This window comes from Spermophilus citellus (genome assembly GCF_964194105.1).
Source record: "Spermophilus citellus genome assembly, chromosome: 4".
Classification (NCBI taxonomy): Eukaryota; Metazoa; Chordata; class Mammalia; order Rodentia; family Sciuridae; genus Spermophilus; species Spermophilus citellus.
In genome coordinates, this window is record NC_138185.1 from 127,260,705 (window position 1) to 127,281,972 (window position 21,268).

Here is a 21,268-nt window from a genome sequence, read left to right on the forward strand (position 1 = left end):
TTTTTCTTTTTTTAAAAAAAAAAACATTTATATATGTTCTTTTTTTTTTAAAGGAGAGAGAGGGAGAGAGAGAGAGAGAGAGTTTTTAATATTTATTTTTTAGTTCTCGGCGGACACAACATCTTTGTTGGTATGTGGTGCTGAGGATCGAACCCGGGCCGCATCCATGCCAGGCGAGCGCAGTACCGCTTGAGCCACATCCCCAGCCCTTTACACAATTTTTCAAAAGGTTGGAGGGGAAGACATTGACTCCTTGAAGCCAATCCTTAAGATTCTAGTTTTGAATCCCTGCCCTCTTGGTTATATTTTACAGGATTATAGACCTAGAGATGGGTAGGCAATATTTGGATTTGGGCACTTCACACCCTGACAGTAATTCCTATAATTCCTGCTTCTCTCTTCCTTCTGAGGGCTTTATTACTTAATTTGGTTCTAAGCAAGTTTTATTTGGGCAAGCAAAGTCCCACCGAGAAGATACTAAGGGAGTTCCTGGAAAACTGGTAGGAGAACTCCCTGCATTGATGATTCTATGAATTCCATGTCAAGAATCTAAACTTTAGGGTGGTAGATCCCTTGTTTAGAATGCACAAGGCCCATGTTTGATCCCTAACACTGAAAAAAAAAATAGAAACCTTAGATTCAAATGATTTATACAGGGCTGGGGCTGTAGCTCAGTGGTAGAGCGCTTGCCTAGCACGTATGAGGCACTGGGTTTGATCCTCAGCACCACATAAAAATAAGTAAATAAAATAAAGGTATTGTGTCCATCTGCAACAATAACAAAAATTTTTAAAGGTTTTTACATTGAGGGCTGGGGGTGCAGCATAATGGTAGAGCATTTCCCTGGGTTTGATCCCAGGTTACACCATAGACAGACACACACAAACACCTCAAGTGGATTTATACCCTGAGAGTAAAGTACTTGATGTCATGCCATACATATTCTGAGCATTAACCATATCTGTGATGCCACATGTTGGGTTTTATTTCCTTCAGATTAGAACATCTCACTGTAGACTTGACAATTCAATTGCTACTGATGTCACCAGTATCCTTCAGATTCCCACAAACACTAAATCCAAATACTACAGTTAGGGGCAACAGAGACACCCCTAGAATTCTGGGGTATTATGATCCTCTCCAAGCTACTGGATACATTCCCACTTGGTCTCACAATCTCAAGACCTACATAAGATGCTTGTTGGGAGACAGTGATATATGTACATATAACATCACAGAGTTTACCATCATAGAGTTCAAATTTTATTGAGACAAAGGGAATCACTCAAATGGAATGGCATGATCAGATCTAATTTGGGGGAGGTAAATCACTGTATTTCAGTCAAGTTGTGGTGGTAGTGTGGAGAGATCTTCTGAGACAAAAAGAAGGCTGCATTAGAGCAACAGTGAGTATCTTAAAAGACAGTGGCTGTCACAAAATAGAACTAAAAGAATTAGACTAAATGGTGATTGGATACATTTGACATGGGTGGTGGTGGGGTATTGGAACTTGGAGGCCCAAGTCTCTTTCTCCCTAGCTAAATGATCTCATTCAAAGGCATTTTCTGTCTCCTGCCTCTCTGAAACAAAAATAAAAATGTTCTTAAGTCCCAAGTGCTACTAATATGAAGGCACGGACAAGGAAAGAAAGGAGAAAGTGGATAGTAAAAATGTTCTTGTGGTTAAAAGGCTGCATTGTCATGATGCTTTATGATTTCTGAGGTATTTGGCTTAACCCAGGCTTTTTCTTTGTTTTCCCAAGCAGTGAGGATCAAATCCAGGGCTCTCTACTATTGAACAACACCCCCAGGACTTTTTATTTTTTATTTTGAGATAAGGTTTCACTAAATTGCCCAAACTGGTCTCAAACTTGCAACCCTCTTGCCTCAGAGGGAACTATGGAACTATGGGTTTGTGCACCTTGGTTAAATAAGATTTTTTATTTGTCCAAGGCTGAGGCAGGCTTGCTAACAGTGAACATTTATGTAAAATGTTTTTATTTTCAAAATAATTCTATTTTTATTCTCCTTTTACTCATCCAAAAATAACTTTTTTATTTGTTCCATTGGGTCAAATGGCAGTTTGTTTTGGACCACATTAAAACCATTTTCCAAAGTTTTGCCATGGCTTGAGTTTCCAAAATCACTACAACTTTTGTGGATTTATCAAAGATTATTTATTGTATTATTTAATGAGTAATAACATACAAACAGTAAAGTATATAAACAGTACTAATCTTAAGTGTACAGGTTGAATTTTTGCATATATACATATCCAGTTAACCACCACCATTTGGTTAAAACTATAGAACATTTGTGTACTTCATGAAGTTCTCTTGTATACTTTTCAGTTTAGTCACTAAAAGATTAATCACTATTCTGACTTCTATAAACATTCAAGTCTTGCTTGTCTTAACCTTTGTATATATAGAATCAGAACTCATTTGTGTCTGGCTTCTTTCATTCGACATAGGATTTGTGAGATTTCTCCATCTTGCTGGAGCTGATTCATTCTTCCTTTCTTCCCTCCTTCCCTCTTTATTCCTTCTTTCCTTCCTTCCTTTTCTTTTTTTTCCTTCTTTCTTTCTTTCATTAGTGAGTGAATCCAAGGTCTCACAAATGCTAGGCAGATGTTCTACCACCAAACTACATCCCCAGCCCCCAACTCTCCACCCTCTCTTTTTTTGAGACAGAGTCTTGCCAATTTGCTGAGGCTAGCCTCAAACTTGAGATCCTTCTGCCTCAGCCTCTCGAGTAGTTGAATTTACAGTTGTGTGCCTGGCTTATTAATTCTTTTTAAATTGAGATGTAGTGTTCCATTGGATAAGTGTACCACAGTTTATTTATATGTCTATTCATGAGCATTTGGGTTGTTTCAGCTTTGGGATACTATGAAAACAACCATTAAAACCATATATTATACGTATTTGGTTTATAAACCATATAAACATGTATTTAGTTTATAATCCAGCAAATCTATTCTTTACACTTAGGTATAAAGAATAGATTTGCTGGATTATAAACCAAATACGTGTTTAGCTCTGGTAGAAACTAACAAGGGCTTTTCCAAAGAGACATTATTTTGAGAGCCCCACCACTAATGTATGAGAGTTCTGGATCCATGAAAAAAGTTGATATTATCAATCTTTTAAATTTTAGCCTTTTGGGTGCTCACTTCAGCAGCACATATACTAAAATTGGAACAATACAGAAAAAATTCAGATGGCCTTGTGCAAGGACAACATGCAAGTTTATGAAGCGTTTCATATTTTTTCTTACTGATATGCAAATAATGTTTATTGTTGTATTGCAACCTTGGACAGTCTTACATCACAACTGTTGCTACGCTACTTGGAAAAAAATGAAAACAATAACAGGAAAGATTGAAAGAAAGCATACCATAACAAGCTAGAATCTTTTTTTATTATTATTATTTTAATCTGGGAGCAAAGCGGGTGTTGCAAAGTATCTTTGTTACTTGTGACAACAATCAACATACATAGAAGTTTTGTACAACCTAGAGTGTTTCCAATGACTGTTGCTTCTTTCAAGGTGAAACAGAACTTATTGCACCCTATGAAAAAGACAACTACTTAGCCTAATTGGGTGGGTGAGGGTACTCTGTTTCATGGTAACCATAAGCACATATGTGGGCAGATGGACAAGGTCTGCAGGTCTACTTAGGGACCTGTTTTACATGCCTTCCAACCTTATGCCCATTTTTTTTGTTTTTATTTTGAATGTATTTTAAAAAAAGAAAAAAGAAAAACAAAATCTAAGGTTGTAGAATGAAAAATTTCTCCAACCTTAGATCCCCTCACTTGGACTTATTTTAGACTTTAGGATAAAAAAAATGTTTTTGCCAAGTTGTGCCTTTCCTTCTGAAATTGTAAATAAGTTGCTGCTTATTTAAAGACAGTCCATTTGAAGGTCCAAGACTAACAACCACTCCCCACGAGTCCAGATGCCTTCATCTTCCCCAACACCAGAAGAGGTAGCACCTGTTGGGGGATTCTCAGGTGACTTGATGTAATTTGCCAGTGTCTACTCTATTGAAGAACTGCATTTTCATTCTTGAGAAGAAACTCATGAAGGGTGTACTTTCTATTGCAGATTCTTATTTTTTAAAAAATTTTCCCTAAGCAATTTATGCCAAGTAATAATGAAGATTTTTATTTTTCCCTGAGCTAAATGAAGGCTAACACAATTAGAACAGGGAAGTCTTGGGTGTGAAAGCATTAATTTATTTACATGATTTATTTTTTTAAATTTTTGTAGCCATAGCCTGTATTTCCCTATTTTATGACTGCTAAAGTATTCCCAGGCCCTGCTTTAAACCTAAGAGTTGTCATATTGGTGGGAACAGCTAGACACAGCCATTGTCTTTGTGATTCCTTTTTTAAAAACTCCCTTTTATGCATGTAATAATGTAGAGTAAATGATGAAATATTACTCTAATGGTTAAATGAGGAAGGAGAAATAAACACCAATGTTGGGGCTGAGGATTTTTTTCTGGCTGTGTGGATGCCCTTATTGAAATGTGGATCAAGACTGTTACTCAAAAGTTTTATCTCTTAGTTATTGCACTTGACTTTAGGGTAAAAAAAATGTTTTTGCCAAGTTGTGCCTTTCCTTCTGAAATTGTAAGTGAACACAGTAACAGTACCTGTTTAACTGTGCCATACATGTTGTTACAGAGAACACACCAGTGGCTCTCACTGTTGAGCTCACAATACCTAGCAAATATGTAATCTATGGAGAAACCTCTGCAGAACCTGCTGATGCTGTGTGTCTGTTGGAAAATAAATTCGAAATATTTGCCCCTCCCCTGGCAAAAAATTCTTAATTTTTCTGGCCAAGTTTGGTAGTACACATTTACAATACCAGCTATTGAGATCACTGAGGCAAGAGGATTGCAAATTCATGGCCAGCCTGGGCAAAATAAAAAGTAAAAAGGTAAAGTGCTGGCCTAGCCTACCTCAGGCCCTAAGTTTGATTCCTGGGAACACACACACACACACACACACACACACACACACACACAGCGTTTTGAGGGTGAGAGTAATGATTTCTTATTATGGTTTTAATTTGCATATTCCTGCTGAGTTATATAAAACCCTATTGAACTAAAGAAGACTGAGGAAAAGTTGTGAGGTATATTTCATTGTATTCTTATGAGTTAAGGAAGTGAGTCATATTCTCAGATTATCTAAAATGGTAATAATTTAGTTCAATTCAATTTGCCACGGAAGCATCTGTCAACATCCTCTAGGGATTCCAAGGTGTGTAAAACAGATCCTACCCATGGTGTGTTACTCTTGAGCAAGAAAGGCAATTAGGTTAACCAAGACTTGTCATGGGATGTGTAAAGCCAAATATCATGTGCTGGAGGAGTAAAGATGAAACTAATTTGGCCTGAGAGGAAGCAGTATTGTAAGAGGGTACATCTTGAAGAAGGAGCAGGAGTTTTTCTTGGTTGGGTAGACTCTGTAGAAAAGGGGAACATGAGAAACAAATACCCAGAGGAATGAAATGGCCAAGTACCAGCAGGGATCTGAATTGGCCAGAATGTGAGGTGGGGGAAAGGGGGAATGACTTGTAGCAAAGCAGAAAGTTAGTCAAGTGAAGATCTGGAGAACCTTGTCAGCACTATTTGGGATTTGCCACACATTGTGCTTGGCATGGGGCTGCTATACAAGAGGTGGAGGCAAGGAGACTCCTTGAGCCCAAGGAGTTCAAGGCCAGCCTGGGCAACACAGACAGACCCTGTTTCTTATTTTTTTTTAATGCAATTCAAACATAAAATAGAACATTGTATTAAGGGATGGGATTATACTCAGGAGTAGAGCACTTACCTAGTATACATAAGGTCCTGGATTCTCTCTCTGGTACTGTAAACAAACAAGTCAAATGAACAAACAAACAAAAAATCCAAAACAATTTGAGGCTTTATCCTCTATCCTGGTAAGCTACCTAAGAATCTTCAAAGTATGAAAGTAACAAGATCAGATCAGAAGATTTGATATGATTAGAACAGAAGTTTCTGGCCTTGAACTCCTTTGGCAGTCTGGTAAAGCATATGAATTCCTCAGAATATAATTTTTAAATGTTTAAATTAAAGTACATAGGAAATATAAGGAAATATAAATAAAAGAAATCCAATAACATTGAAACAGAATATTTTTAATCGTGATATTGGCTCCGGTATTAGCACATTTAAAAAATCTAGTGGTAGGTCTAATATTATTATAATTTCAAAGTGGAAATGAGTGTAAGAGATGTCTTAAAATAGACATATCAACTGTAATGTGAGGTGAAAATATCTGTAATTTTTGTTGGTGATAGTCATAAGCATTGTTAATGCTATGGCTTGTTGCTTGTATTCATAGTAAAAAAAATACTAAATTTCACTTATATGTAAGTGAAAATACCCCATGGATTCTGTACATTTCTCCCAGAGACCCCATGAATTCTATGTATTTATCTCAGGTTACATCCTCAGTAAGTAAAAGAATACCCCTACTGATAGACTGGAAGGAGGGATAAGCTAGAAGGAGGGGCAGACCAGTTAGGCCATTTCAGTGGTCCAGATAAGACTGAATAGAGACTACAGTAGTGGAGTATAGGGCAGTGGTGGTATTTGGGAATTGAATCCAGATGTGGGTTGGGGGAGAGTTAGGGAAGTGCTTGGGGGAGTGAGAGAGAGGAATGACTAAAGGAGCTCACTGAGGTTTCTAGCTTGGGTAAGAGAGAGGATGGCACACCAAGACATACCAGCTTGTACCTGTATAGCAGGCTACTAATTGGTCTCCTGTGTCTTCCTTTGCCCCACTAGGGCCTAATTTCAACAGAGCAGTCCAAGTGTACTCTTTAAACATAAGTAAGATCACATAATATCTCTGTTCAACATCCTGTGATAGTCGAAGTCCTTTTAATAGTCATTATGGCCCCACATGATTCAAATTTCCATCCCTGTTATTGTTTTGAAATTGGAAGTACTGGGGATTGAGTCTCATTTCCTATTATTCCCCTCACCTCCATTCACTGACTTCCAGCTGCTCTCGCTCTTCTCAAACATATAAGGGGATGCTCCTGCCTTGAACCTTTGCACTGACTTTTCCATCAGCCTGGAACGGTCTTCATCTAGGTGGTCACACACTAATTCCCTTAACTTATTCAAGTCTTTGCACCCTTAACCTCCTTCAGTTCACCCCAGTGAGGCCTACTCTTGACAACCCTATTTGGAAAAAAGCCTCTCAGGGGCTGGGGGTGTAACTCAGTGGTAGAGTGCTTGCCTAGCAGGCACAATGAACTGGGTTTGATTCCCAGCACTGCCAAAAAAAAAACTTATTCTAGATAGCTGGATGGTCTGGAGGTCAGAGGAAAGATGATTGTGCTAGAATCTAGACTTGGAAGCCGATTATCATGAGGTAGTTGTTGGCCAGTGAAACAAAATATATTTCTAAATTTGATTTTAAAAACATGAATTAGGCAGGTAGAGTGTCTCATGCCTATAATACCAGTGACTAGGGAGGCTGAGACAGGAGATTGTAAGTTCAAGGCCAGCCTTAGCAACTGAGGGTTAATACCGAGGGTTAGCTCAGTATTAAAAAATAAAAATATATGGTATGGATTTTTATAATATTTTGGTAACGATACTGTTTTAAAACAGTGGTGTTTTGTCATAATGTTTTTTTTGTTTTGTTTTGTTTTATATTTTCTAATCGATCTAATCACAGGCACTAGTTCAAATTTCCATGAATTGTTGCATGCTTTAATTCTAAGCAATCATATATTAAAGAATACTGGGCTAGGGGTCTAAGAGAGTCATACAAGGTGACGTACATGCAAAGTTGCAAAATTCTACCTTGTGTATTTGAAGGAATATATAAAAATGTGAATCAGTCACATTGTATAACACATTTAATTTAGAGGACATACCTAATCTATTGAACAAAAGCAGAGAGCTAGGTGTGAAAGAACATTAAAGAGAGTAGGCACTCATATCTGCTGTTCTCTCAACTAGTATCTTTTTCTTTGTAAGCGTGAGAAGCAATGCTTGAAGAGCCTATTCCATTAGTTGGTGTTAGTTTTCACATGCCTCACTTAAAGTAAGCATTTCACTGTGCTAAGTGTAATTCTAGGGCCCTTCATAAACTTTTAAAATCAACTTGTTAAATTTCTTTAAAAAGTGCTTCAGAGATTTTCACTAGGATTTCATGGAGTTTATAGACTGAGAATATTTATCTTTAAAACATTAACTTTCTTGCCAGGCGTGGTGGTGTGTGCCTGTAGTGCCAGCAACTCAGGAGGCTGAGGCAGGATCCTTGAGCCCAGGAGTTCAAGGCCAGCTCAGCCCACATAGTGAAACCCCATTAAAAAAAATAGATAATAAGGCATTAATTTCCTATCCAGGAACATGGTCTTTCTTTCCATTCATTTAAAACCTTCTTTTATGTAACTTTTTTTTTCTCCATACAAGTCTTTAACAGTTTTCAACTAATAATAATAAAACTAATAGGTTTTATTGGTGTGGTGGTACGTGCCTGAAATCCCAGCAGCTTGAGAGGCTGAGGCAGGAGGATCACGAGTTCAAAGCCAGCCTCAGCAAATGCAAGACACTAAGCAACTCAGTGAGACCCTGTCTCTAAATAAAACAGAAAAAAGTGCTGGGGATGTGGCTCAGTGGTTAAGTGTCCCTGGGTTCAAACCCTGGTATATAAAAAAAATGGTTTTGTTATTGTGGATATATCCTTTTTCCCTAACAATTTCCAGCTGGTGTTAGTATACTAGAAGCCATCCATTAGTTTTTAAAATGTAGATCATTTATTTGAACATAGCACTGAAATTCTATGTATTTACTAGTTTATAACCCTCTGAAATAATCTCAACTTTTCTAGTTACACGTACCTTATGTCTCCTTTCCTGTTTTAGTGTAGTGACCAAAACTTTGAATATAATGGCAATGATGGAAGTAGGCATTCTTGTTCTTGATTTTAAGGGACTTCTTGCTTCATCACTATTAGGTATGAGGCTTGCTATGAAATAGTGATAAATGCTCTGTAAGTAAGATTTTCCTCTCTTCTGAGTTCTCAAGGATATTTTACTAATGGGTATTTAATTTTGTCAAGTGCATTTTTCAACACAAGTTGATTATTTTCTATTTCCTTAGTATAGTGATTTATATTAATAGACTTCATAATGTTGAAACACTCCTGTATTTATAGAATAAACTCTCTTGCTCATGATGTAATATTCACTTAATCCACTGCTAGATTCTGTGCTAATAATGTATTTGGGATTTTTTTCTTTACATTAATAAGTGGGGTTTGTTGCTTATATTTCTGGAGGGATGGAGGAGTACTTTCCATTCTGGTTTATTGGGATTATGTAGGTGTCAGAATGAAATGGGGAGTTTTTATCTTTTTTTCATTAATCTAGGATAGTTTCTATAATAAATGACTTGTCTGTTTTTTGATGGTTTGATGGAAGTCTCAAAGTCTTTTCAGACTTTTTTTTTTTTTTTTTTTAGTACTAAGGATTGAACCCAGGGGTGCTTAATCACTGACCACTGAGCCATATTTCCATCCCTCTTTCACATTTTATTTAGAGACAGGGTCTCACTGAGTTGCTTAGCACCTCGCTTTTGCTGAGGCTGGCTCTGAACTCGTGATCCTCCTGCATTGGCCTCCCAAGCCGTTGGAATTATAAGCCTGCACCAATGCACCTGGCACAGTCTGGTGTATTTTTAAGGAGATCTTTGACTAACTGATTTCTTAGCCAATGGCTGGTCTATTCAGGTTCTCTACTGATTCTTGATTCCATTTTATAGCTTATGGTTTCCTTGAAAGTATCCATTTGTGCTCTGCATAGTGGCACCTGCCTATAATTCCAACAATTTGGGAAGCTGAGGCAGGAGGAATTCAAGTTGCAGGGCAGCCTAGGCAATTTTTTCTTTCTGTCTCGAAATAAAAAATAAAAAGAGCTGAGGATGTGGTTCAGTGTCAGAGCACCCCTGGGTTCAATCCTCAGTACCGCCCCTCCCCCCACATCCATTTGTTTTAATTTTCAAATTTGCATGTTCAAAATTATACATAAATAAAATCCTCTGGCCAGGTGCAGCAGGGCACACCTGTAATTCCAGCAACCCAAGAAGCTGAGGCAAGGGGATGGCAAGTTTGAAACCAGCCTCAGCAACTTAGTGAGAACCTGTCTCAAAGGTAAAATAAAAAGGACAGGAGATGTAGCTCAGAGGTAGAGCATCTCTGGGGTGTATCCTCAGTACAAACAAGCAAACAAACAAGAAAACAAAAACCCCTGACTCTGGTCATTAGTTAGCTTCTGTAGCTATATTTATATCATCTCTCTAATTTCTAAGGATGTTTGTGTTCTCTTAGAGAGATGCAGACATTTAAATAGCAATCTGTTTAACTGAAGACAAGAGAGAATTTCCACAATAGTATTTTAGCAACCAGATTATATCTCATACACAATAAAAAGTTGTAGTATTTAGGAATGTGGGTATCTTGAAAGAAAGCCTGTAAAAATTTGAGTGGTAGGATATATCTAAGAACACATTTTCATTTCCTCAATGCTCAAATGAAATAATACCTAAAGAGTCTGAGAAACCTTGAAGAGCTTAACAGTGTTTTCCCCAACTCTCCTCTTGCCCTGGGCCATCTAAACTCCACTGAGGAAGACATTCTTAATTTCAGTTGGTCTAAGAAATATAGTATTAAAATTTTTTGCTTGGTTATTTAGTTACCAACAAGATCATCACAGAATGCATCAATGTCAATTCCTTGACATTTCAATTTCACCAAACATCAGATCCCATCTAGTCCATTTTTCTTTAATCTAATTTAATGAATCACCTCTCTTTATTTTCAGCCTGCTATCTTGGGAAATCCATGCCATTAATTTTCAGCTTATCTCTTACTTGGATGAGGAAAAATGTTCAGCCTTTTTACTTTCAGGACCTACTTTCATTTATAGGTAGCACATCATGGCTGTTGCAAAGTGCTACCCTGGAGTGGCTACCCCGAGCAAGATCTCCAGTGTGTGCAGCTGGTTGCTGCCCTTGAACCCTCATGGAGGATGTAGGGGGTATCAATTCCCTGGGGCTGCTTGGAGTGAAGAAGTGAGGTACTGGCAGAGGAGTCCACAGTATGTCTCCAGAAAGCCCTAAATCATCTTCGGAAAATATGGGAATAGGTTGGGATTCCAGAGGACCAGTGGTTATGAAAAACTGAGGTTGTAAAGAAGCATATCAAGGGTGTCCTGGATATGATGATTGCTGAATAAGAGAACCTGAGGAGAGGCTTATCAAAAACATATCCATCTGCCCAAAAGATCTGAACACCTGTGTGGTGAGTTACATTGAACCATTTCAGGAGGAAGGAGAAACAACTATCTTGCAACTAGAAAAAGATTTGCACGCTCAGGTAGAATTGAAATTAAAAAAAAAAAAGGAAAAAGGAGAGAAAACAGAAACTGAAGTCACTTCAAGAACAAGATCAAGAATTGTGTGGGGCTGGGGCAGTAGCTCAGTGGCAGAGTGCTCACCTAGCATGCATAGGGCACTGGGTTTGATCCTCAGCACCACATAAAAATAAAATAAAGGTATTGTGTCCATCTAAAACTAAAAAAAAATTGTGTGAAATTCTTTGCATGCCCCACTATGACATTGACAGCATCTCTTTCCCAGCCCAGAAGAGCTAAACCAGGTCAGACAATATGTGACAACATTGATGGAAACAAAAGTATCTGGGCATGAGGAGTTTGTCAACATAGACAGATCATACTGTGTATGGAAGAATTAGATCACACACCAGACACAAGCTTTGAAAGAGATATGGTATGTAAAGATGAAGATGCCTTTAGTTTGTCTTTGGAGAATACTGCAATGATATAAAATTTGCTGCGGCAGCTGGAAATACAAAAACCACACAATGAAACCGCGTGTGAGGGACTGCGTGCTCAAATCCGGGAACTCTGGGACAGGTTCCAGATACCTGAAGATGAGAGAAAAGCTGTGGCAATGGTTGTGACTGGATCAAAAGCCAATGTCAGAAAAGCGCTGCAATTAGAAGCTGATTGGCTGGAAGAAAATTCAAAACATGAAGAAAGTGATTGAGGCAATTCAAGTGGAGCTGGCTCAGTATTGGGACCAGTGGTTTTATAGCCAGGATCAGGGATGAGCTTTTGCCCCTTACTATGCTGAGGACCACATTGAAAACCTGCTCTAACTACATGATGCTGGGATTGTGCAGTTAAGAAACTATTATGTTCCTTGGAAAACTGGAAATGGAACTACCATTTGACCCAGCTATTCCTCTTCTCAGACTATACTCAAAAGACCTAAAACCAGCATACTACAGGGACACAGCCACATCCATGTTTATAGCGGCACAATTCACAATAGCTAGACTGTGGAGCCAACCTAGATATCCTTCAATGGATGAATGGATAAAAAAAATGTGGCATTTATACACAATGGAATATTACTTAGCACTAAAAAATAACAAGGTCATGGCATTTGCAGGGAAATGAATGGCATTAGAACAGATTATGCTAAGTGAAGTTAGCCAATCCCCAAAAAACAAATGCCGAATGTCATCTCTGATATAAGGGGAGTGACTCAAAATGGGGTAGGGAGGAAGAGCATGAGAAAAAAATTACCTTTAGATAGGGAAGAGAGGTGGGAGGGAAAGGGAGGGAGAATGGGAATTGCATGGAAGAGGGAAGGAGACCCCCTTCGTTATACAGAATACAGGTATAAAGATGGGAGGGGAAAAAAAAAAGAAGTAGGTCACATTAGATTGGGTAGAGAGAAGTGATGGGAGGGGAGGGGAGGGGATGGGGGGAATGGAAGGACCAGAATAAAATAGACATTATTATTGCTGTGGGTATATATATGACTGCATGACCAATGTAATTCTATAACCTTTACACTCAGAAAAATGAGAAATTATTTCCCATCTGATTCAAATGAATGATATGTCAAGATCATTGTACTGTCATGTGTAACTAATTAAAACAAATTTTAAAAAAAGACAAACTATTTTGAAGTTCATAAAGAACTCTTTGAAGGTTTCCAGAAAGTGGGAAGAGAGCTGGAGGCTTTTCTTAGAGTTTGGGAGAAAAGCTTCAGATCCAAGTCGATTTATAAACCGGGAAGGAAACCTTTTAAGAGAAGGAAAGCAACAAGCCAAGCTCTAGAGAAAGCTCCCTACCATGAAAGAAGAGTTGAAGGCACGGATTGAAATGTGGGAACAGGAGCAATCAAAAACATTTGTGGTGAATGGACAGAAATTCATGGAGTATGTGGCAGAACTATGGGAGATGAATCTATTAGAGAAAAAGAGAGCCAAGCAGGAAAGACAACTAAAGAACAAGAAGCAGACAGAGACAGAGATGCTCTATGGCAGTGTTCCCTGATGGCCAGCAAGCAGCAAGTACTGCCTCCCAACACGCCGGGCAAAGTGCAGAAGCTGAAAACTGCTACCATGTCCAGTGCTACAGCCAATAGGAACATAGGCCTGTCTTTGCAGGGACAATCTACCACTGCCCTGTGTCTCGACTTCCTCCTTCTGGCAGCAAGCCAGTGGTCAGTTCCACTTGTTCTGGAAAGAAAACACCCTGTGCCAGTAGGCATAGAGCCAACAAAGAGAACCTGGAGCTGAATGGCAGCATCTTGAGTGTGAGAACTTTCAAAGGCTTCCAAATCTGAAGCTACTTCTCTATTCCTCAATGCAACCAACATTCAGGCCTAAGAAGCCCTGACCAGCCAGCCACTGTAGCTTCCTGTACAGAGACTAGACTTAATTATGCAGGATTGTCTCTAGTTTTTCTTCAGTTTAGATGCACTTAAAACACTGGACAGGGTCTGTTACCATGGGATTAACTTAAAGACGTGAACAAGTATGACAGATCAAAGTCTGTCATGGGTTTAGTGGGTCCATAGAGAGTTGCTTTTATTTTTGACTCGAGAAATACCTTAAAACTTAGTTTATAGCAGTAAGTACAAATATGAGCATCTGGGACCTAATTTCTTTCTCTACTCCATGATTCTTTTTTTTTTTTAAATACATGACAGCGGAATGCATTACAATTCTTATTACACATATAGAACACAATTTTTCATATCTTTGTATATAAAGTATGTTCATGCCAATTCATGTCTTTATTATATGTGTACTTTTTTTACAATTCAATTTTTATTACACATATATACCACAATTTTTCATATCTCTGTGTATAAAGTAGGTTGACACCCAATTCGTGTCTTTATACATGTAGTACTTTGGATAATGATGTCCACACATTCCACCATCCTTGCTAATCTTCTGCCTCCTCCCTTTCCCTCCCACCCCTCTGCCTATCTAGAATTCATCTATTCCTCCCATGCTCTCCCTCCCTACCCCATTATGAGTCAGCCTCCTTATATCAGAGAAAACATTTGGCATTTGTTTTTTGGGATTGGCTAACTTCACTTAGCATTATCTTCTCCAAAGCCATCCATTTACCTGCAAATGCCACGACTTTATTCTCTTTTATTGCTGTCTACTCCATGATTCTATTTGTTGAAGCACAATTACTGTTGTATAAAAAATGAATGACTAGACCCAGCCTTGGGGAATGGGAAATGAAGTAATTTTAGCGTGTACACTTGCAATTAGCAATTAACATTGCTTTTTTTGTCTAGGGGTGTTCAGTTAATGATGTAGCTATGATAGCTTTGCTCTCACCAAAAGACTGGTCCCCACCACACAGGACAGCCTTCCTTTCAATAAGGATGTCTGTGTGTCAGCATTTGAGGTGGTCTGATGTAGTGACAAAGTGTGACAGGGAGGCTGGGAGCTCCTTTGTGAAATTGAACAGTGCAATCCCTTTATGGGTGTGTGTGAGTGACCCACAAGCTTGTCTGAATTCTGTTTCTTTAGAGTTTTCTCTGGGTCCAGTCCTCTTATCCCTGTGCCCACTGTACCCAAGTTCTTCTACCCCTGCAGCTGCCAGCCCAGTTGGGAGGCCATCTGGGTAGATTGGGCCATTTCTGTTGTGGAGATGAGCAGCTTTCCACATGTCACACATGGGGATTTTTTCCTACTATAGCTTCCACTGATGAGGCTCCTTCTTTACCTGCCCTAAACATTACTCCTGCACTTCCCGAAGCACTATTATGTATTCTTACTGTCTGCCTGCGCCAATACTACTAACACATTAAATGATTCTCAAAAGCTTACCAATGTGGACTTGGTCTGTGTGTGTAAGCCATGCTGTTAGTCATACGTACACACATGACCTGTTTTTAAAATATAAGTATTTTCTTAAAAATAAATTGATATTACTTTGTATGCTGTACTTTCTATTTTATTCTTTGTAATCAATTTGGTCACAGGCAAGACCCAGCCTCCGCGTGGGCAGGGCCTTGCCGTGCACCGCCGCCTCAGTGGCCTTACTCAGCCTCCCAGATCTGCCTAGGAAGACCAACTCTAGAACTTTCAGGGTTCCCCCCACCCCCTTTTCCTTTAAATTTTGGACCCAAGTCATGGTTCTGTTTCTGTCTGCTCTGATGCTGGGACTCCAGCCGGTGGGAACCTCCAGGTCCTGACCACCCTCCTACCCTGGGGGACACCTTGGTCCCACTGCGCCAGCAGCAGGGCCGGTCTCCTCGGATTCCCAGTTTCATAGAGTATGACAAGGGTGTAAATATTTATAATTTTGTATACCTGTTGAGATGTGGAGGGGAGCATCGGGTTTTTTACGGTGACATGTATATTTTGATAACAGCGATTACAGGCTCAGTATTGTACGTGGAATGCAGTGGCCACGAGCACATTCCATTGCCCGTCCCCGGGCTTGTAATGCAGACAGAACTTGATTAAAGCAGTTTTCTAACAAAAAAATAAATAAATAAAAAATAAAAATAAATTGAAATGGGCATGGTTACTTTTCAAAAAGAGGGGAAAAAATCAATGCTAACCTACAAATGCTATCATATTATTCTCTTCTTTTGCATTCTTGAAATTTTTATCTTGTTACCTCTCTACTTAGGGCCTTTGGTCCAGTTAATAACTTATAATTTTACTAACTCTACTTTCTGTTGTTTGCTTTGTCTCAGCTGTGCTAAATTTTAGAAGCTTTGAGGGCTGGGGCTGGGGCTTAGCCTTAGCGCACTTGCCTGGCATGTGTGAGGCACTGGGTTCGAGTCTCAGCACCATGTAAAATAAATAAAGGACTATCAACAACTAAAAAAAAAAAATTAAAAAAAAATTTAGAAGCTTTGAACTAAGATTTATTCTGATATAAATATAGATATCTTTAGATTAAAATGATAACACATGGGTTTTAATGTTATATCCTTATCAATGTAATGTATTTGGAAGATAATATATATTTTTTAAAAACCAATCAAACGTAGATCACAAACTTCTGAGATATGTGAAGTTTAGGTTTGTTTATACTGTACATATGAAGGCACAAGTAGTCTAAAAACTACAGAGTAGTCTCCTTAGTAGCGCTAGGGAGGCAGGAGTCATATCAATCTTGTTCCCTACTAACTTCCTAAATAGTACATATCTTCTACATAGTAGGTAATCAGCACATGTTTTGATTGAGCAACGAACTGGTATATGTAGAGAATCTAATAATATATTTTAAAGTTTTCACTCATGGTTTGAAAATCATGTAAAATTATGATATTTTCAAGTATCAAATGGTTAGGTACCTTTGTTATGGGGCTTTATCGGAAAGACTAATGGGCCCTTGAAAGAAAGAGAAAAAATTCTCAGTAGGTGTATAGTCAAGCTTCACAGAAAAGTATATTATCATTCCCATCACATGGGACTGGCACCTCCAGGAGCCTAAGTGCAGCTCTTGGCTGAAAAGCACTTGGTGTTATTTGAGAATTGGGTTCTGCGGTGCTCTTGCTTACCATTTGGGAGATCTCTGATACCTGCAACCACTACTAACTCTGTATGTCTGAAGCATATCACAACCCTTTCCCTATCACCATCATAAAGAATATGCCGGGGAGACTGGGGTTGTGGCTCAGTGGTAGAGCACTTGCCTAGCATGCATGAGGCCCTGGGTTCAATTCTCAGCACCACATATAAATAAATAAATAATTAAATAAATAAATAAATAAATAAATAAATAAAATGAAGGTTGTGTGTCAACTACAACTAAAAAATATTAAGGAGAATATGCCTAGCCAGTCAGTATAATACACTGCTGTTGGACTCAGTTCTTCAACACTGGGCCACTTTGAGAGAGAGAGAATTTTTTTAGTATTTATTAGTTTTTGGCGGACACAACATCTTTTTTTGTATGTGGTGCTGAGGATCGAACCCGGGCCGCACACATGCCAGGCGAGCACGCTACTGCTTGAGCCACATCTGCAGCCCCAACGCTGCCACCTTATAAAGGGATGCCTTCAGGTCAGATACCAATCCTTGGCTCAAACACTCGTGGCCAAGGGAGTTAGGGTTATGCAGCAACAAGGGCAGGAAGGTACTTTGAGGTACCTCTCAAAGCCAATGGCTTCTTGCTATTAAAGGGAATAATTAGGAACTGCCATGTATCAGTATCTAACAATCCCAATGCATACTGATTATTTTCATATTTATGTTGCCACATCTTCACAAAATATCTTTGCCTTGTGGATTTCATTTGCTAGATAAGACATCAATACTTAGTCATGTTTCCTGGAATCGTCATGGTGTATTATGATGAGACAGAAATGAGCCATAATCTACTGAGAAGAAAATTTATATAGCACACTGCAGAAGCATTCAATATACGGACATTCATGAGTAAGAACCAGGAAGATTTTTTAGTTTTTCATATGTGATACTCCTATATATTGGAAAATATCTCTGAAATAAATTACTCCCAGAAAAACAATTTCTGAAAAATCTCTGCATGTTATATTTTGCTGGTACATCTCATGAGATCATGGATAATAGTCTTCTTGGGATCTAGTACAAATGATGTTAATTCCCAAAATATGTGCTCAGGATAAATCTACTGACTATTCTCAGAACTTTGTGCCACACTGACCTAGTGTGAAATAGTGATTTGAGTCAAAGAAATGGCATTTTGAATTTCCCAATTATGGATTATTTTCTAAATATACAGTGAGTTTAATTGGGCCTAGGCAACCTCTCTCCATCTGTTAAAAAATGTTTCAAAATTGTTCCTTCTTTTATAGGTGACACATGATTGCTAAATCAAAAAGACATTTCTCAGTCCTTACCTTATTTGACTTCTTCACAACAGTCAACATTGTGGAGTACCCTTTGCTTCTTAATATCCCACAATATCAATATCTTCATCTACTCTGATGGAGTAGTAACCATTTGTATGCTGATGCATTCTGAATAATATACATACCTAGATGGGACCTCATCCATGAGCTCCAGAGGAGAATCTTTTTCTATCTTCAGAATGTCAGTTTAGATACTGGCAGGTTTTTAATACACATCGTGTCTAAAACTAACTGATTTTGTTCCCATCACCCACCACTCCTCCATAGCAAATCTGATATTTCTCTTACATTTATTAAAGTGCACAATAGTCTACCAAAAATTCAAGGTGGGAAGCAGGGCATGGGAAGGTTGCCCTCTCTCTTTACCTACAATCAATCACTTCCAAAGTTCTATCAATTTTGGCTCCTAAATTTCTTTCCATTCTGTCTTCTCTACTCTATCCCACCACCACTTTTGTATTAGTTTGCTCTTGTTGCAATAATGCTATATGCAAACCCTTCCAAATCTTAGTGTCTTAAAACGATAATTTATTCTTATGGATTTATTGGTCAGCTGTGGTGGTTCTGCTAATCCAAGTTAGGCTATTCCATAAGTTAGCTCTGGTCTCCCCATCATGGGACCAGCATTTTCAGATTGACCCAGACATCTGATTTTCATGGTAATAGTGGAGATACAAGAGGAAAAACAGGCAAGACATTTTCAGAGCTAGCTCAGAACTAGAACACTGTCACATCAGCCTTATTCTATTTATAAAAGTAAGTCAAGTGACTGAACCATGATCTGGGAAATATATTCTGACCTATTAATTAGAGGGCCTGCAAGTTACTTGGCAAATGGACTGGGGCTATGGTTCAGTGGTAAAGAACTTACCTAGCAAGTGTGAGGCACTGGATTCGACCCTCAGCACCACATAAAAATAAATAAACAAAATAAAGGCATTGTGTCCATCTACAACTAAAAAAAAAAAGTTACTTGGCAAAGGAATGGATATGGAGAGGCATGAAGACTGGCTAAAACAAACATCTCTAATGCTTCATCTATAATCTGTCATTTACATTGAATCTGATCTTGCAATATGGCATCTTGATGAGGTCTATCATGAGTCAGTAGCATGTAGTTTCATTTGTTAGGAACAACTTCCCCAAATCCATCCCATTCTACTCTGCCTATCTAATCGTCTCTTCATCCTCCCAAACATAGTTAATATGTTCTTTAATGACCCTCCTCTGCTAGACCTCTTTTTATACCACCTATTTTCTGTATGAATGATTTTTTTTGCTGTCATCAGACTAAATTGCAATTCATGTTCACATGGCTGTCTCCTTTCTAGATTAATAAAGCTTTTCGAGGGTAATAAGTACTTACTTTTCTGGTCTCTGTCTCTCTAGGGCCCAGGAAAGTGTTTGTCCTAAAAAGTTCAATGAATGCTGATTTGAGTTAAACTTATGTTAGACAGAAACGACATTATTATTATTATTATTATTATTTCTACTTAGTTGTACATGACAGCAGAATGCACTTCGATTCATCATACACAAAAGGAGTGCAATATTTTTGATTCTCTGGTTGTACATGGTGTAGAAACACACCATTCTTGCACTCATACATGAACTGACAGAGATGATATTTTAGAAATAAAGAGTTTCAGGTACAGAATTTGCTTGTGCAATTTAAAATATGAAAGCAGCTAATGTTTCTTTCTGAAGCAAGGCAGTATAAAATTATTGAGATATACACAGCAAGCAAATAAAGGAGTCACTTCTACAATTCTCTTTATGCTGAACTGAGCTTTGGGGTTCTCACAGAAGCAGCAGAAATTAGATTTATCAAAGGTATCATTTAGACTGCTCTGTTATGCTGTGTCTACATGTGAAGAAATTAGTATCAATTATGAGTTTTCCCATTTGTGAAAAGGAGATGGAAAATTTCTATACTTTTTGTGCATGCTTAAAAACTTTTTTCCCTAAAAAAGTCTAAGACATTAACATAAGAAATCATAAGAAATGTTTTTCTTTTTCTTTTTTCTTTCTTTTTTTTTTTTTTTTTTTTTTTTTTTTGCACTGAGGATTGAGCCCAAGGGCATTGGACCACTGAACCACATCCCCAGCCCTATTTTGTAATTTATTTATAGACAAGGTCTCACTGAGTTGCTTAGTGCCTTGCTGTTGCTGAGGCTGGCTTTGAACTTAAGATCCTCCTGCCTCAGCCTCCTGAGCCGCTGGGATTACAGGCTTGTGCCACCGTGCCCTGCAAGAAAGATTTTTCTTTAAAAAACTTTTTGAAGGGAAAAAATCTTCAAAAAATTTTTGGAAGAATCTGATAATTTAGTTTACATTGTTTATTTTGAAACAGATCACTACTGTTGTTTATATCTACTTTTCAAGTCATGGTATGAAATTCTTTTTTTTTTTATTGATTGTTCAAAACATTACAGAGCTCATGATTTATCATCTTTCATACATTAGACTCAATTGGGTTTTGAACTCCCATTTTTACCCCAGAAATTCTTTTTTTTTAAACAATGAAAAGTACTATTGTAGCATTTTCAGTTGATGCAATGAGCAAATTATATTCTGGTGAAATGATTTAAAGGATTAGTAACTTGATTTATAATATACTTAATATCTCTACCAGCTTGTGAACAATCCAGTTATTTAGTGATGTCTACTCATTATTGCTTTTGAAAATAAGGTAGTTCTGTGTGTGATCTTCTAACAGACATAAAGAGAACAATAATTTCTATGCAAGTGTTCCCACTGGATGTAGGGTGCACCTTCTCAATTCTCATTAAAGTGCACTGATTTCTTGATAAGATTAGGGCAAGCAGCAAGTTTTGTCAGCCCCAAATTTTCCTTACATCATATCACTTGACTGAAGAACATGGGTGATTTTCAAGCATGTTTTTGTTGTTGGGTAAGCCATTAAGTCATATAGCAATACTATCTAATAGAAATATTATGTGAGCTACATATGTAATTAAGTTTTCCATTAACCACA

The 21,268-nt window shown here is 38.1% G+C and overlaps 1 pseudogene across 1 annotated transcript; it reads left to right on the top strand.

Annotated features, from left to right (window-relative positions):
• Window positions 1-11,004: 11,004 nt before the first annotated feature.
• On the top strand, window positions 11,005-13,774 carry LOC308648187 (protein regulator of cytokinesis 1-like; annotated as a pseudogene). The gene is made up of 3 exons: window positions 11,005-11,139; window positions 11,622-12,286; window positions 13,067-13,774. The product of its transcript is annotated as a protein regulator of cytokinesis 1-like (transcript).
• The last annotated feature ends 7,494 nt before the right edge of the window (window positions 13,775-21,268 follow it).